A 13,179-nucleotide genomic window follows, 5' to 3' on the forward strand; every position below is an offset into this window, starting at 1 on the left:
TACCACCAAGCCCAATCAAATTGACATAAAATGCTTTTTGGTTACTTATTCTCCAACTATCTTTTTTTTCTCTTTAGAAAAACATAATAACACATCTGGGACCTATTATATGGTGGTATATATTTCAGTATATGTTTCTGCTAATGCTTTAGTAAACAGAAACCGCATGCATGTTGCCTCCTCGAATACAGTAGCCGCTAGTCTGCCTTGAGCGAGGCTCAATATAAAGTTAAACATTGCAGGATTTTAAAGAAGTGTCTCCATCAAAAGTAGAACTCTAGCCCCAGTTGTATCTGCATCGCTTTTTATACTTAAGATAATGCTTTTAACTACTTCCTACTGCTTAGAATGAGGAAAATTTTTAAAGTCTGTGATGTCCTTATTTATATCAAAGACAAGTGTATCAGGAACATTTCTGGTTGTTTATATCTGAATACTTAACCAATGGTGGATTGAACACATAGAGGTATATTTTGTCATTAGTTTCATATTTTCTCAAACAGCAACCTTGGTTCAGGGACAGTATCTCTATGATTCTTTTATTTTCCTCATGGTTGTAAGATGGCTACCCTGACACCAAGGGTAGACATCAAGTCCACATCCACTTGAAGAGGTAGGAGTGAGGAAGTAGAACCAGCCACATGTACATGTGTCCAGAAAAGCAAGACACTTCCCAGAAGCACTGAAAAGACTTACATCTTGTGGTGTCGTAAGGCTACCTCTATCTGCATGGGAGACTGGGAAAGTGAGATTTTCCTATTCCAGCCTCTGTAGTGGAGGTAGACAAGAGAGAAGGAGATAGAGATGGGTGTTAGATTAGCCAATCCCCAGTGTCTGTCATCATGAACTTCATAAAAGCGTTTGTGAGCTGAGGCCTACTGCATATCTCCCCAAACTAACCCTGAAAAACAACAGAGATATCAGGCTATGGAGCAAAGGAGAAGAACTTTGGAATCAGACTCACCAAATTTTATGTCCTGGCTCTGTCACTTATTGAGAAGGATGGCCCTGGAGAAGTCACTTCTTCTCTTTGAACCTCTCTTTCCTCACTTATAATAATACTGTGTCCTAGGGCTAGTGTAGAGATCAAATGAAAGACTATGAAAGCACATTTTGTGCTGATTACTCCTCTGCACATGTACCTTATTATGGTAAAGATAATGGTGGTGGTAAACAAATAAGTAAAAGAAGAATGTAAGAGCCTGTTCTGTACTACATAGAAAAGCCAGGCCTGTAGGTCTGTGATAACCCAAGGCTTCCTTTCTTTGGTCCTTCCTTCAAGCAGATCATTATTTTATAGCCCTAGACTGAGATCTCAATTTGTCATGTTCAGTTTTGCATCCCCAGTGCCTAGTGCACAGTGATAGATGCTCACGGAAAAGTTTAATGAATGAATGAATCCCCCCAGAAGCATGAACTAGTTGGAAAAAGAGGACATTGTAATCCAATCAAACAATAAAGACAAGTTTCAATAAAGACAAGTTTCTCAGGGAATTATTCAGCAGCTATTTAAGAATAAATAGGCAAGAAATTCTAACAAAAAGGTGGTGGCAGTGGAAGTATAGTTTTCAGATCTCAAATTTCCACAAAGCTGCTAGACACAAGAACCAAAACCCATGGGCTACATTTGCAAACATAACTGGGTGACAAATTATATCCTCAAACCTGCAGCTATAGTGTAGTGGGTGATGGGAAAATGCCAGTAACCATAAGATTTGCATTGTCTCAACATCTGTGCTGGAAGAGCAAAGGAAGCAAGAGAATGACTGAAGGACCTGAGAACAGAACCTCAAATAGCTGACAGGTATTCACCGAGAAGCACAGACAGGTAATTTGAGCACAACAGCTAAAACAGAGATTCCAGTAGGATTTTGCTCACTGGAAAAGGGTTGAGGTCACAGTAAGAACTGAAAATCTGGGGCAGTCTAGCCCCTATGAAATCTTGAAACTGACAGCCTTTTTTCCTTTTCAGAATAAGACCCCACACTAAGAAAAAAAATGCTAGGAGTGGAATCAAATTTAGCAGGTCAGAGACAATAGTGATGAGGAAAGAGAAGGTTCAGATAAAAGTAGAGGAGAAAGGGAGAAAAACCAGGAAATTTTAGAAAGAAAACCTTTATGTTTTTAACAGTATATAAAAACCACAGAATGAGCTCTATGATGTTAAATATGTTATCTGAAGAAAGTTATCTTCTTCTAAAAATTAGCAGAAACCAATTTCACATAAAAATGAGCAGTAGAATGGGAACATGTATGTGTATAACTGATTCACTTTGTTATAAAGCAGAAACTAACACACCACTGTAAAGCAATTATACTCCAATAAAGATGTAAAAAAAAAAATGAGCAGTAGGAAACTATGGAGGTCAAGTTCCATAAAAAGTTAAGAAAAGGAGACAAAGACATATACAGTGTCCCTATGGAAAATGAAACCATGCCAGAAAGACATGTCCATAAAACTGATCAAAATTTCAATTTATTATTTCAAAATGACTAAAAGACATTAAGAAAGTGATATAAGGTATGAAAGAACAAAATAAATCATAACTAGAAAAAAACTCAGAAACAGAAATGAAATAATTTAAAATGAAAGAATCATTTTAGAAATGAGGTCTAAACTATAAGGAGCACAGAACAAATAAACACAACAAATGATGCTTCAAGAGAAATAGAGGTGAAAGGAGAAATATTTTTTTAAATCAAAAATAAATGAAGAGGGCTTCCCTGGTGGCGCAGTGGTTGAGAGTCTGCCTGCCGATGTAGGGGACACGGTTTCGTGCCCTGGTCCAGGAAGATCCCACATGCCACAGAGCGGCTAGGCCCGTGAGCCATGGCCGCTAAGCCTGCGCGTCCGGAGCCTGTGCTCCGCAACGGGAGAGGCCACAACAGTGAGAGGCCCACGTGCCGCAAAAATAAATAAATAAATAAATAAAAATAAATGAGCTGAAAAGCATTCAAGAGAATACTTTTTGTCTATATATATTATTACATATATATTACATATATTTTATATATATATATTTTATATATGTACGTAGTTTTGAAGATAGTAAAGAAGATCCAACATATAAGTAATTAGAGTTCCCTGAGAAGAAAACTAAAACAAGGGAACAGAACAAATTCTAAAAACTAATTCAAGAAACTTTTCTGAAATTAAACAACATTTGAAACTTCATATTGAACATATTGTGTACCTGCAAATATTAACACAGACCAAGCAATAACAAGAAATATTACTAGATTTAAAAGAAAAAGAATGAAATCCCTTAGGCATCCAGGCAAAAACAGTAACTTACCAAGAAAAGTTACCTTCAGAATTTGGGGCCATATTTTATAGCAGAATACAATAGAATAACATTTAAAATAGTAAGTTTAGATTCAACGATTTTTATAATTACATTAAATGTAAATGGTCTAAAAAACTTTTTTTAAGTTTAAACTTTTTCAGTATTCCTGCAGCACACCCACCCCCACCCTGCCATGTTGCATTCAAACTCTGCCTTGTGATGGCAGAGGGTCTGGGATGAGAGTGAGCTTCTTGCTCCTTCTCCAGCAGCAGAGAGGTTTTCCTAATTTCAGTACAGCTATTGAGGGCTTGTTTTCTACCTCTTCTGTTGCAGGCAACCTTTGCCTTGAAGTAGGGGAGAAGGACTCACAGGAGAGCTTTCTGTTTGTCTCTCAGTGGCAGCCAATCACCACCAGGCACTAATGAGGGCTTAGAATGTTGGATGGGCTACTCCAAGAAGTCCCGCTCTACCTTCAAACTTTGACAAAGCCTGTTTACCCTCACTGTAGAGGAGAACACTCTCAGGTCTGCTTTCCTGCCCTCGATCTTTTTCATAAGCACTCTGTGAAGGCCCATGGGAAAGAGCTGTTGGTGTGGGCTCCCCTGTGTCTGGGACCCCTACGCTGTCACAACAGCCCACACTTAATATGTAAGAAGTTGTTAAAATTTTAGTTGTTCTTACCCACTTTTATGGCTACCACTTCTTCCTCCCACATTCTGCCAAAGGTAAAACATGTTGTGTGTCCCATATCTTCTCAGAGGGATTTGTCAATCTTTGGAATTCTTTTTTTATTCTGTTGTGTTGAGACCTCAGATCTCTGATGGAATAAAGAGAATAAGATTTCATAAGTTATATGGCTTTGATGTTCTCTTGTGGCTCTCTACATCCTAAGTAAAAGGGAAGCTCCAATTTTTAAAAAATGATTTTTAGTAATTATAATTAGTAGTGGCAGTATTAGTATTGTTATTTTGACTATTGTGTGTGTTATTGTATATTGTGGGATAAAGCAAATGAATAATGATGGGATATTTTAATTCTCTCATTCACTGTGTCCTTGAGAACCAAGATTTTTGGTATGGAAGAAAGGACATACATACATGGTATGGAAGGAATTAAGTAAAAATCGTGCAACTCTGAATTTGAATTTGAAACACTATTATGAATTTATAAGATATTTTATATTTAAATACATGTTTATTTCCCAATTCCATTCACCAAAAATGTCTAGTAATGTGACTCTCTAGTTGCAGAAAGCATCTGTAGTGCCCAGTTTGTGATCTTCAAGTATCATTTCCTACCATAAGAAACCAGAGTTTCTTAGAGAAATAGCTGATTCAAATTTGGTGTAGGAACTATGCAAGATGAACCTAGACCCTCTTATCCCACCAAATAGAAAGGATACTGTCAAAGACTAATGGGGTCATGTCGAAAGGACTCAGCTGCGAATCTTAGGAGATTTCCACTGGCCAAAAATGGGACAACTTGAGTTTAAATAAAGATAAGAAATGCAGTGTACTTAAACCCGTTTAAATACATTGCATTTAAATTAATGATTTCATAATTATATATATATATACATATTTTAAATCAAATCAGTCGCTTTTAGAGGATCATAGAGAACCAATTCATGATCTTTAAAACAGGTAAATAAAGGAAAGAGTCACGCATTTATCCTTTTATATACAAACTATGCAACTGGGTAACCAAATAATAGATGAGAGAAGCATCTCTTTATAAATTATACCAAGTAAAAAAATGAGACGTAGAATTAGAATGTCACCATTTTTCAATCTCCAATTAATTTATGGGTCTAGGCCATGAGCCTCCATGGCTGTTGACATTACAAAAAGAGAGACAACCAAACATATGCTATCTAAAGAAATAACATGCCACTTCCTATGGTCTTGCCAAAATGACTGAGTTCAAGTTTTATCCGTCTCTGAATCCAGCTTCTGATTTGTAGATAATGCAGGGGACAGAGAAACATGTTGGATGGGACCATGAGTACACAATCAGCAAAATCCAGAGAAGAGGGAAATTCCATAGGTCAAACCACCAGGGCTCTTTAACAGATAAATTATAAGCAAAAGGAAGGGATGGAGGGAAAACCAACAGTTTCAAAGAAAGGTTAAAACTTGTTAGATTTTTGAGAGTGAGTGAGAATAAACTATAGTGCTAAGAATGTACACTTGGGTAACAAAATCATAAAGAAACATAGGGAAGTGATTACTCTAAAAGTCAAGATAGTGGTTATTTTTGGAAAGAGGAAGGGGACACATGTGAAAGGCTTCTGGAATATCTGGAAAATTTCTATTTCTTGATCTGAGTGAGTGTTAGCCCTATAAGTCACTAAGCCCTATGTTTGTTTTATATGGGTTTCTGTATCTGTGTTTTATTTTACAATAAAAGTTTTTTTAAAAAACCTGTTTCACTTTAGAACAGCCTCTTGATCTCATCCCCCAAACAGTGAATTGCATATCTCTATGTGTACAAATGAAATACATTATAAATTTTTTAAAAGAATAAATAGGCAGGGAGGATATGTTTAAGAATATATTTTAGATCAAGTTATATTTCCCTAAGTGCCTTTATTAGAACCTACTTCACAAAATCCTTCCCTTCCTTAAAAAAATCCTTTCAGAAGAATCTGTGCACCATTTTTTCTAGACTCGCCAAGTTAAATAGCTAGAAAATATTTCCTTTTCAAAGTCCAATGAACAAGATGTATTAAGGTTTCTAATCCCCCACCCCTTCCTTCCATTTTAGAGGGGAAAAATATATGTGTATAAATATGCACACACGTACGTATGAAAGCAACTAAATGCTGTAATGTAAACGTAGAAGTGGCATTCAAAAGAGAGACCTTCTCTATGAGAAAGATAAATACCTTTTTCAGGAAGAGTTAGAGGATGAAACAGTTTCCTCAAAAGTTTAACTACAGTAAAGAATGTTATTTGCCATCTGAGCTGCAATTTCAAAGCCAAAATGTGAGCCCAATGTGGGAATTTTAGCAACAACTGAACTTGCTAGGGGATTTGGGTCTTCCTAAGTCTTTTGAAGTTCCATTTTGCTTTGTCTTCAGATGCCTTGACATAATCAGCCCATTGATGCCTTGTGCTGTCTTGTACATGCAAGCAATTGCTCACAATTCCATATCAGGACTGGAGACAAGGAGAGGTTCAGATCCCTTTGACACCGGGGCGCCTGGTCAGGAAGTTCTCAAATGTGCAGCAACGTGAACTTTTAGCTGAACTGCTGCCCAGTGGGGCACCCGTCCTTTCAACCTCCATTGGCTCAGGTCTTCAAAGGCTCGGGGCATCTGTACCCAGTGACCTGCATGGCTGGCCTGACACATCTCTTTCCCATGGAGTGGTGGGGGTCGAGGGGGATTGAAATGACTTATTCACCTTTATTTCAAATTTGAGCCAGAGCATGTGTGAAATCCCCCCCACCCCCCCGAGATCAAACAACCCGCCAGTTGCCCCCTAGTTGCACTGGTCACTGAAGGAGCATCTGTTTGACCTGCTTTAAGAAGCTTGCTTCCCACACTTTGGGATTACCACTGATTATGACAATAATGCTGGCCCACACTTACATGAGTGTGGACACTGTCCTTCTTTAATCATTGCAATAACAACACAGGCAATTTAAGATGAGGGCACTGAGGGAATTCACCCAAGAACACATATATAATTAGCCAGAGAGCTGGCATTGGAACTCAGGCACCTGTGGCTCCCAAGTCCATTACTTAAACCACCAGGCTGTGGTACCTATGGCTAGAGGATAAACACCATCATAGACATAGCTAGCTATATAGAGTACTGCTGATGCTAGCTCCCTCCATGTATCAGGCACTATACCAAGCTTCACAAACACTTAATTTAATTATGTATAGATAGATATAGATATAAAGGACATAGATACATGAAGTCCTAAAAATTAAGAGCAAGCCTTCAACCAGATTGCCTAAATTTAATCCCAGCTCCACAGTTTACCAGCTGTGTGACCTTGAGCAAATGATTTAGTATCCCTGGGCCTCAATCTGTTCATCCAAAAACATCCCCCTCATAGGATACTGCAAGAATTAAATGAACAATTTATGCAAAGCACATAATATATTTCCCAGCACAGAATAGGTACCCAAGAAGTTAGATATTATTATTTATATATATATGATATATGACATCATACAGTGTTATTATTAATTATGCTTCATATAATTAACAATATGAATACTATTGTGTAATAATGGTATTTATTATTACTATTACATATACATAGATGGACTATTTTCTCAGACAATCCAGAAAGCTCGGTAAAGAAGAATAACATTCTTCAAAACTTATCAGGGTCAACGATTACCAAAAAAAATTATGCTGAGCTGACTCATTTTTCTCAAGGAGATCAATTTTTGAGATACAAACCAGCAGAGTAGATTGATGAGGGTACAGCTGAAACTAAGTCTTAGGATTATAGACCTCCCACACTACACAGAAAGCATTGTTCTGAGCAAGACAGGCTGCCAACAGTCTAGACAGGACAGTTAGCATTTAACTCTCATCCCATAGCTGATGCTGTTCGTCTCAAGATGCATAAAGGCCAGGTGACCATCTGATCACAATCCCCACCTTACCAATCTTTCATCACCTAGATTCTGGTCCTTCTAATATCAAGTCTATTTCTATCCTCATGGATGCTGTGTGAGCATCTAGTATCCAAATCCTATTTGATGTTTAAATAGTACATTCCTGTGCAAAGTAGATATGAGGAAATGATAATACAAGCACAGGTAGAGGGTACTGAGGAGATACTTTGAACTGGGTGCTGTTCAAACACAAGCATTCTCTCTTTGGCTCTCATGGCTCCATATGGTAGCATTAGATCATCTTCCGGTCCCGTATCCATATTTACTGAATGGCAGAGGTGTCCTCAAGCCCAAGTTCATCCACCTCCAGGGCTCATGCCATTAAATCCTGCACTCTAAGCTGCCCTCATTCCTTTCTGAACTCTTGTTCACTTTATCTCTCTTTCACCACCATCCACATACTACTTAAGGAAAGTTACCAAAGAAGTTCCTTCGCTGGGCATTAATTACTGGAAAAATAGCTGATGTCTCCGTTTTTCTCCTCTGAGCACCCCTAGTACTTGATACATAGCTTCAATTCAGCAGCATGCTGAATGTGGCCTTTCTCCATCACTAGGCAGTGACTCTTTGAAGGCAAGAACCTTGTCTTAATTCATCTTTCTGACCCTAGCACTTAGCACAGGACCTGGCATATTGCAGGATTTCAGTAAGTATTTGTAGAGAGCATAAACAATTGGTGGGATGGTTAGATGCATACATGAAGGGATACCTCAAATGACCTTCCTCTCTTTCGCTGAGACGTCACTACTAACCCCTATGTTGTTGATCACCAAGAAGTGATTCAGTTGCTACAGCGCTTAGCACGATGTCACATGTATGGTTGGCGCCCAATAAGTTTTAGTGAATGAAAAAATAAACACATAATTCAGGCCTTAAGGCAACGTAAATCACCTGGGAGATCTATTTAAACACTACTTGTTCTTCCACTTCTGAAATCTGTGACAAATGAAACCAGATCAGCAGGATACTGGTAACATGGGCTACAGCCCATGAGGGCCTGAGCTGTGCTGAGCTGGCATCAGCCTATAATGAAGCCACAGGCTTATGACATTTTCCATCACGTCCCCTGTCAGGCTGCTGTGGATGACCTCATTCATTACATCCAGAGTTGGGGTCCTGTCTGGTTCAATGCTAAGAATTGTTCTACTGCTGAGAAACTGGTCAGTTTTTATATTATATACTTGGTAAATTGTGTAATTGTCTTTATTTCCCCCCTTTTTTTGGCCAATAAAAAATTGGAGCTAAATTTGTAGCTACTCATAGCAATGGAAAGATCTTTTAATAACACACTTCTTCAATATCAGTTTTGATTCTCTTTTATTTCCTTACTACGAACCCCTTCCTTCCTTCCTTTTGCTTTTACTTCTACTAATTTTATGCATTCTCATTTCTTAATGAATGATGGTAAACCATCCAGCGATCATAAATGAAACTAGATTTAAAACAGCTTACTTTATTGTATAACTATAGACAAAGAAAATGTATTCAACAAATATATTGTTATTTGGATACACAATGATTTTTACCTCCCCCTGATGTATTTCATGTATCCAGGACTAAAATCTTCTCTAGAAAGAGAATAAAGGAATAAAATATTAAACAAAAGAGCATACTTTAACAAATCTGCTCGTATCACTCCTTGTGCATTGGGAGGCTGAATTCCTGGGAGGATGATCTTAGCTCATGAAAGGGAGTCACCAAGAGGAGGAAAAGAAAGGGAGGCAAGGAATATGCAGGAAGAGATGAAGTGATAAGAGGGAGAAAGGAAAGAGGGAAATGGAGAGAGAAGAGGGGGGGACCTGCAGATGGTCCTAGTTCATCAAAAGATGAACTGACAGTGGAGTTGACCTTATCAGCTAAGGTTGTTGCTTGGATCTCAGTTGTCTTCAAGAGGCTGGTGGCCAGAAGCAAGAGGAACATCAGAAGTTACATCATTATCTGCACTTCAGCCTTCTGCTAAAGAAGATAATAACCTACCCTATTCCATTTTAATACTGAACTAAGGCGAGAAGTCACAACCAAATTTTAGAACCACCAACTCAGACCTTCAGCTCAGAATCAACTGTCTCACCCCCACCCCCACTATTTCCTGCCCTGAGAAATACAAGCCAAAGCGTTTCTATTTCTCCTTGTGTTAAAAAATTTAGCCGAGTGTTCTAAGAAGGAAACTTATATCTTCACCATTTCTTTTTACATCCATATTATATTAATTTTTTTGTGAGAATAAAAGTAAACAAATCCACTGTAACCAATAAGGAGACAAAATTATATTAAAATAATACAAAAGTGGCTTTTAATCTATCACCAGGGAATAACCATTTTGTTTTCAGTTATTTCCTTCTAGTCTCATCTATTTTCATATACTTGAGGTGGACATGTGTAGCTGAATGTACACTCAGTCCTGTATCCTTTTAATATTTTAACTTAATATTGTCCCTATGTCAAGAGATTTCCTTCAAATTTTGATTTTTTGAATGTGTGCATTATATTAGATTTATGGAACTATCTTTATTTTATCTTGTTATTGAATCTTTAGATAGCTTCCAAGGGGTGAATATTCTATATTTTCTTTGAGCTCCTCTAATTGCAAGGCACTAAAGTAATGGGGTTTTGGTGTGAGCATTGATAAGAGAATTGAAAATCAGGTGGGAATCCAGAGAGACAGGGGCCACAGTATGGTTGGAATTAGAGACCAGAATTGGATTCAGGATGGCTCTTGTGGTCGAGATTAAAGCTGGTTATCAATATCTATGGCTCTTCTCCTTGCAGGAACTCTGTGTAGATTGTACTTCTGTACTTTTCTACCTCTTGAGTTTAGACAATGACCACATGACTTGCTTTGGCCAATGAAATGTGAGAGGAATGAAATATGCCACATCCACGTGGAAGTATTCATGGGCAGTGTGTGATTCTCCACGTGCTCTTCCCATGCTGGAGTGAATGTGGTCGATACCCTGCCCCATTCTCTCTTACGAGGCTGGTGCTGTAAGTGTTGATTACTGAGTTACAGCTCCCTTCCTCTCCAGAGAATTGCCCTAAATCCCAGAGGGTTTATTACACAGTCTCTCCTCCCTGAGGGACAGCCAGCTGTGAATGATCAGTTCATACTCATGAGCTCCTCATGGGACCAGGTGGAAGCTAGTCTCCACCACAGTCCATATCTTTGTTTAATTTGCTTTCCCTGCCTTATCCTGTTCCCTCACTCCCCTTGTCCAGAGAGAACTCTCTCAATAAATCACTTTCACAAGAATCCACAACTCAGGCTCAGGTTCTTGGCACCCACCCTAAGACACATTTCCCAGGTGACAGGTTGTGCAGCGTTGCAACCTCAGCTGAAGGACAGCACCCTGGAGAGTAGCCTGGACCCTCAGTGGACAGGTGTAAGTGAAGAGGAAGCCTTGTGACGTTAACACACCAAGATCTTGGGAATTATGTCTCTCCTGATTAATAGAGCATTTGAGATGGACCTTAGTAGCAGAAGTTTCTTGATCTTCCTCCTGGAGCTCATCAGCTGATGTGACTCAGCTACAGTCTCCATGTCTGCTTCCTTCTGTGTGTCTCGCTTCACTCACTGCAAACTAACTACCTCTTCCTCTTCTCTACCCTCTGCCTCCTCTTTCTCAATCTTCATGTCAGATGCCCCTTAGATGTGGCTTGGTTATTAATTCTCATGCTTCCTAGTCTACCTCATAGATGCTAGCTATTGCATTGGCTTCAGCTCCATTTCCAACCTAATTTTCTCTGTGTTTTCCAATTCTAGTTCCCAAGAGTGAGAGTCTGATTGGCCAACCTCATTCCTGGGCTTCTGGTAAGTCTCTGTCCTGGCTACCTTTTGGGTGGGGTCAGCCAGAGCATAGGCCCTGAGGTACATGGCATGGTTGTTTAGTGTTACCTCAGATTTCCCAGAAATGGAGACATTCTGACATGGGTCTGTGACGTGAAACTGGACTGTGGTTCCAACAGGAAGATCAATAGCTTTTGATCTTACATTGAAGCACTTTCCTCTTTGGATTGCTTCTTTGTCACGGGAGTCATCCTCAAATTGGCAGGTAGAGGCAGAAGGGGCTAGAGACTCCTCTCTTGCCTGAGGGAGTTACCTCCTCCCACAAAAAGCCAACTGGGAACCAGGCATACTGGGACCCATAAGCACACCACGTGTCCTGTGCAAGCAGAAGTAGTCCTTACAGCTCACATGATAAAACGAGCCCAGATAAGGGTTTTGGAATAATGCCCAAGTGTCCAAATTGTGCTTAGAGCATCTCTTCTAGGAAGTGGGCACCTGAGAAAGCATTCCAAGGTTAGGGACTTTGTCCACGTGCCTTTTACCAGCAATATCACTAACAATCATGGTCATGTACCTGCCTGCACCCATTCATCCATTGAATCATTGATTATACAAATACTGGTGAGCGTCAACCATGTGCCTGGTGCTATTTTAGTTCCTGAGGGTATAGCAATTAACAAGGCAGACAAAAATCTCTGCTGTCATGGAGCTTACCTTTTTTTTTTTTTAACATCTTTATTGGAGTATAATTGCTTTACAATGATGTGTTAGTTTCTGCTTTACAACAAAGTGAATCAGCTATACATATACATATATCCCCATATCTCCTCCCTCTTGCATCTCCCTCCCACCCTCCCTATCCCACCCCTCTAGGTGGTCACAAAGCACCGAGCTGATCTCCCTGTCCTATGCAGCTGCTTCCCACTAGCTGTCTATTTTACATTTGGTAGTGTATATATGTCCATGCCACTCTCTTACTTCGTCCCAGCTTACCCTTCCCCCTCCCCGTGTCCTCAAGTCCATTCTCTACATCTGCATCTTTATTCCTGTCCTGCCCCTAGGTTCTTCAGAACCATTTTTTGTTTTTAGATTCCATATATATGTGTTAGCATATGGTATTTGTTTTTGTCTTTCTGACTTACTTCACTCTGTATGACAGACTCTGGGTCCATCCACCTCACTACAAATAACTCAATTTTGTTTCTTTTTATGGCTGAGTAATATTCCATTGTATATATGTGCCACATCTTCTTTATCCACTCATCTGTCGATGGACACTTAGGTTGCTTCCATGTCCTGGCTATTGTAAATAGAGCTGCAGTGAACATGTGGTACCTGACTCTTTTTGAATTATGGTTTTCTCAGGGTACATGCCCAGTAGTGGGATTGCTGGGTCGTATGGTAGTTCTATTTGTAGTTTTTTAAGGAACCTCCATACTGTGCTCCACAGTGGCTGTATCAAT

The 13,179-nt window shown here is 39.2% G+C and overlaps 1 long non-coding RNA gene across 2 annotated transcripts in view; it reads left to right on the plus strand.

Annotated features, from left to right (window-relative positions):
- The window catches only part of LOC125960551 (uncharacterized), a 56,472-nt gene that overhangs the window by 18,598 nt on the left and 24,695 nt on the right, over positions 1-13,179 (plus strand). For both annotated transcript variants that reach the window (XR_007470344.1, XR_007470343.1), the window contains one exon: positions 11,693-11,740. This is a non-coding gene — a long non-coding RNA (uncharacterized LOC125960551). The remainder of the gene's footprint in view (positions 1-11,692; positions 11,741-13,179) is intronic.

Source organism: Orcinus orca, chromosome 11 (genome assembly GCF_937001465.1).
Source record: "Orcinus orca chromosome 11, mOrcOrc1.1, whole genome shotgun sequence".
NCBI lineage: Eukaryota > Metazoa > Chordata > Mammalia > Artiodactyla > Delphinidae > Orcinus > Orcinus orca.